At 55.6% G+C, this 5,000-nt stretch overlaps 5 non-coding genes across 5 annotated transcripts; all 5 read left to right on the top strand.

The window, feature by feature from the left end:
* Positions 1-279: 279 nt before the first annotated feature.
* On the top strand, positions 280-391 carry TRNAL-CAA (transfer RNA leucine (anticodon CAA)). Its single transcript has 2 exons — positions 280-317; positions 346-391. It is a non-coding gene; the product is annotated as a tRNA-Leu (tRNA).
* Positions 392-1,212: 821 nt separating this feature from the next.
* On the top strand, positions 1,213-1,284 carry TRNAP-AGG (transfer RNA proline (anticodon AGG)). The gene has a single exon. It is a non-coding gene; the product is annotated as a tRNA-Pro (tRNA).
* A 1,747-nt stretch (positions 1,285-3,031) lies between these two features.
* On the top strand, positions 3,032-3,103 carry TRNAP-AGG (transfer RNA proline (anticodon AGG)). Its single transcript has one exon. It is a non-coding gene; the product is annotated as a tRNA-Pro (tRNA).
* An 809-nt stretch (positions 3,104-3,912) lies between these two features.
* TRNAL-CAA (transfer RNA leucine (anticodon CAA)) lies at positions 3,913-4,024 on the top strand. Its single transcript has 2 exons — positions 3,913-3,950; positions 3,979-4,024. It is a non-coding gene; the product is annotated as a tRNA-Leu (tRNA).
* Positions 4,025-4,834: 810 nt separating this feature from the next.
* TRNAP-AGG (transfer RNA proline (anticodon AGG)) lies at positions 4,835-4,906 on the top strand. The gene has a single exon. It is a non-coding gene; the product is annotated as a tRNA-Pro (tRNA).
* Positions 4,907-5,000: the final 94 nt, after the last annotated feature.

Here is a 5,000-nt window from a genome sequence, read left to right as displayed (position 1 = left end):
TTTCTTTTTATTTCCACAATGTCAATCGGACACATTTGACCGCATGCAGGTTTCGACAGGTATGGACAGGCCGGCACTACGCCATGAGTGATCTGAGGCCAGCCCTTATTTGCACCCTGCAAACTGTCCACTGGCTCCATCAGTGGGCGTTTCCTGCCATCCCTGGGTCCTTAAGTGAGTGTTTGGGTACTTTTGATGCAGAGATCGGGGCATGAAAACCGGCGCTGGCACCTGGCGACATTGGGTACTGAAGAATCTTTCCCAATCCTGCCCATAGCTGTCAGGGTGGCCGAGTGGTCTAAGGCGCCAGACTCAAGAGACGCAGCTCTTCCCTGCATCTGGGTGTTCTGGTCTCCGATTGGAGGCGTGGGTTCAAATCCCACTCCTGACAAGCCGGGCTCATTTTTTTTAGCACATTTCAGAGTGTAAGGCTTGCGGAAAACCTCGTGGGGGCCCCCCGAATGCAGCGCCCAGCAAGCCTCCCTGTTCTCTTCTGCTGCCTTGCAACTGGAGCTGTCTGCCAGAGACGCCGGAGGCACACCTGCCCTTAAACCCCCACTGGCCCACGGCTGCAAAACCTGCATTTTCTAGTGGCTGGCTTGGTGGCATATGTCACTGAGCCCAGTCTACTCAGGAAGTGAAAAAAGTCCCCTTCACAGTTGGAGAAAGTGCTCTCCTGCCACCTGTCGGTCGTTGAAGGCACCACACCTCAGCAAAACAAAAATAAAAAAACAAACATGCTCAGTTCGGGGGATGTAAAGGTATTTACATAGCAAGAACAGAGAGGCTGTTGGGAGATGACAGAAGCCATGCTGCCCCAGAGTTCTCTTCTGAAATTCGCAGGAATCCAGAGGTTGGAGCGGGCTGAGGGAGTGCGCCTTCTTGCCTCTGTCGGCTTTCAAGACACATCCTCCTGCTGGGAAGCTGCCCACCCTGAGCAGCACAGGTTTGCGCTCTAGGCCGGTCGGCCACATATATCTCACCTGATCGAGCCTGATCGAGCCCGATCGAGCGGCAGCAGATGGCCTTTGGCCAGCGAAGGCTGACGCTCTTCTCCTTGTTTCTCTGCTTGAGAGGCAGCTCAGTCCTCTGCGCTTGCGCCAGGGGCAGGCCACGTGACACGCAGGGGTCAGGCCGTGGAGCGACTGGGGCATGGCGCCAAGTGAGGTAAGCAGACCACCCCCCTCCCCCTCACTGTTCTCTGCATGCAGTGGCTCGTTGGTCTAGGGGTATGATTCTCGCTTAGGGTGCGAGAGGTCCCGGGTTCAAATCCCGGACGAGCCCTTTTTTTTGGAGTGCCGAAAACAAAAAACACAGAGTCCCCAATTCCCCCCCAAAAATAGTTTGTGCGTGACCGTATCTGGTTCGATGCCCGTCGCCAATGGTTGGCTGCTTTTAAGCCCATGGCCCAAGAGGCAGTGTTGGAAATTCCCCCTCCTTTGTAATGATGCGCTGGCGGCGAGCTGATGTATAACGGTTTGGACATGCCTTCTGGGTGGGGACTGCCATGGCTCGCGCCACTGTTGCATCCAGCTTGGTCTTTTGTATGTGTCTGCAGCCTGTGTGTGAGGTGCTGTGAGTGCTGCCATGTAGGTCCGGCGCAGGCTTGCGCCAAACTTTCACGTTGGTGTGTGCCACCTGGCAGGTACCAGCGGGCCCCATGAGACATCAGTGCCACAAAGCCTTTCAACTGAAAGCTGTCCCAGCACACTAGAGCGCAGCCTACCAGAGCTGTTTCTGTAGTGTAGTGGTTATCACATTTGCCTAACACGCGAAAGATCCCCGGTTCGAGACCGGGCAGAAACATGGTGCTGGTTTCTTTTTATTTCCACAATGTCAATCGGACACATTTGACCGCATGCAGGTTTCGACAGGTATGGACAGGCCGGCACTACGCCATGAGTGATCTGAGGCCAGCCCTTATTTGCACCCTGCAAACTGTCCACTGGCTCCATCAGTGGGCGTTTCCTGCCATCCCTTGGTCCTTAAGTGAGTGTTTGGGTACTTTTGATGCATGCAGAGATCGGGGCATGAAAACCGGCGCTGGCACGTGGCGACATTGGGTACTTAAGAATCTTTCCCAATCCAGCCCATAGCTGTCAGGGTGGCCGAGTGGTCTAAGGCGCCAGACTCAAGAGGCGCAGCTCTTCCCTGCATCTGGGTGTTCTGGTCCCTGATTGGAGGCGTGGGTTCAAATCCCACTCCTGACAAGCCGGGCTCATTTTTTTGAGCACATTTCAGAGTGTAAGGCTTGCGGAAAACCTCGTGGGGGCCCCCCGAATGCAGCGCCCAGCAAGCCTCCCTGTTCTCTTCTGCTGCCTTGCAACTGGAGCTGTCTGCCAGAGACGCCGGAGGCACACCTGCCCTTAAACCCCCACTGGCCCACGGCTGCAAAACCTGCATTTTCTAGTGGCTGGCTTGGTGGCATATGTCACTGAGCCCAGTCTACTCAGGAAGTGAAAAAAGTCCCCTTCACAGTTGGAGAAAGTGCTCTCCTGCCACCTGTCGGTCGTTGAAGGCACCACACCTCAGCAAAATAAAAATAAAAAAACAGACATGCTCAGTTCGGGGGATGTAAAGGTATTTACATAGCAAGAACAGAGAGGCTGTTGGGAGATGACAGAAGCCATGCTGCCCCAGAGTTCTCTTCTGAAATTCGCAGGAATCCAGAGGTTGGAGCGGGCTGAGGGAGTGCGCCTTCTTGCCTCTGTCGGCTTTCAAGACACATCCTCCTGCTGGGAAGCTGCCCACCCTGAGCAGCACAGGTTTGCGCTCTAGGCCGGTCGGCCACATATATCTCACCTGATCGAGCCTGATCGAGCCCGATCGAGCGGCAGCAGATGGCCTTTGGCCAGCGAAGGCTGACGCTCTTCTCCTTGTTTCTCTGCTTGAGAGGCAGCTCAGTCCTCTGCGCTTGCGCCAGGGGCAGGCCACGTGACACGCAGGGGTCAGGCCGTGGAGCGACTGGGGCATGGCGCCAAGTGAGGTAAGCAGACCACCCCCCTCCCCCTCACTGTTCTCTGCATGCGGTGGCTCGTTGGTCTAGGGGTATGATTCTCGCTTAGGGTGCGAGAGGTCCCGGGTTCAAATCCCGGACGAGCCCTTTTTTTGGAGTGCCGAAAACAAAAAACACAGAGTCCCCAATTCCCCCCCAAAAATAGTTTGTGCGTGACCGTATCTGGTTCGATGCCCGTCGCCAATGGTTGGCTGCTTTTAAGCCCATGGCCCAAGAGGCAGTGTTGGAAATTCCCCCTCCTTTGTAATGATGCGCTGGCGGCGAGCTGATGTATAACGGTTTGGACATGCCTTCTGGGTGGGGACTGCCATGGCTCGCGCCACTGTTGCATCCAGCTTGGTCTTTTGTATGTGTCTGCAGCCTGTGTGTGAGGTGCTGTGAGTCCTGCCATGTAGGTCCGGCGCAGGCTTGCGCCAAACTTTCACGTTGGTGTGTGCCACCTGGCAGGTACCAGCGGGCCCCATGAGACATCAGTGCCACAAAGCCTTTCAACTGAAAGCTGTCCCAGCACACTAGAGCGCAGCCTACCAGAGCTGTTTCTGTAGTGTAGTGGTTATCACATTTGCCTAACACGCGAAAGATCCCCGGTTCGAGACCGGGCAGAAACATGGTGCTGGTTTCTTTTTATTTCCACAATGTCAATCGGACACATTTGACCGCATGCAGGTTTCGACAGGTATGGACAGGCCGGCACTACGCCATGAGTGATCTGAGGCCAGCCCTTATTTGCACCCTGCAAACTGTCCACTGGCTCCATCAGTGGGCGTTTCCTGCCATCCCTGGGTCCTTAAGTGAGTGTTTGGGTACTTTTGATGCAGAGATCGGGGCATGAAAACCGGCGCTGGCACGTGGCGATATTGGGTACTGAAGAATCTTTCCCAATCCAGCCCATAGCTGTCAGGGTGGCCGAGTGGTCTAAGGCGCCAGACTCAAGAGGCGCAGCTCTTCCCTGCATCTGGGTGTTCTGGTCTCCGATTGGAGGCGTGGGTTCAAATCCCACTCCTGACAAGCCGGGCTCATTTTTTTGAGCACATTTCAGAGTGTAAGGCTTGCGGAAAACCTCGTGGGGGCCCCCGAATGCAGCGCCCGGCAAGCCTCCCTGTTCTCTTCTGCTGCCTTACAACTGGAGCTGTCTGCCAGAGACGCCGGAGGCACACCTGCCCTTAAACCCCCACTGGCCCACGGCTGCAAAACCTGCATTTTCTAGTGGCTGGCTTGGTGGCATATGTCACTGAGCCCAGTGTACTCAGGAAGTGAAAAAAGTCCCCTTCACAGTTGGAGAAAGTGCTCTCCTGCCACCTGTCGGTCGTTGAAGGCACCACACCTCAGCAAAATAAAAATAAAAAAACAGACATGCTCAGTTCGGGGGATGTAAAGGTATTTACATAGCAAGAACAGAGAGGCTGTTGGGAGATGACAGAAGCCATGCTGCCCCAGAGTTCTCTTCTGAAATTCGCAGGAATCCAGAGGTTGGAGCGGGCTGAGGGAGTGCGCCTTCTTGCCTCTGTCGGCTTTCAAGACACATCCTCCTGCTGGGAAGCTGCCCACCCTGAGCAGTACAGGTTTGCGCTCTAGGCCGGTCGGCCACATATATAACGCCTGATCGAGCCCGATCGAGCGGCAGCAGATGGCCTTTGGCCAGCGAAGGCTGCCGCTCTTCTACTTGTTTCTCTGCTTGAGAGGCAGCTCAGTCCTCTGCGCTTGCGCCAGGGGCAGGCCACGTGACATGCAGGGGTCAGGCCGTGGAGCGACTGGTGCATGGCGCCAAGTGAGGTAAGCAGACCACCCCCCTCCCCCACACTGTTCTCTGCATGCGGTGGCTCGTTGGTCTAGGGGTATGATTCTCGCTTAGGGTGCGAGAGGTCCCGGGTTCAAATCCCGGACGAGCCCTTTTTTTTTGGAGCGCCGAAAACAAAAAACACAGAGTCCCCAATTCCCCCCCAAAAATAGTTTGTGCGTGACCGTATCTGGTTCGATGCCCGTC

Source organism: Ambystoma mexicanum, chromosome 2q (assembly GCF_040938575.1).
Source record: "Ambystoma mexicanum isolate Mex_15411 chromosome 2q, UKY_AmexF1_1, whole genome shotgun sequence".
Lineage (NCBI taxonomy): Eukaryota > Metazoa > Chordata > Amphibia > Caudata > Ambystomatidae > Ambystoma > Ambystoma mexicanum.
Note: the sequence above shows the minus strand (reverse complement) of the source record. Positions and strands in the feature narration are given on the sequence as shown.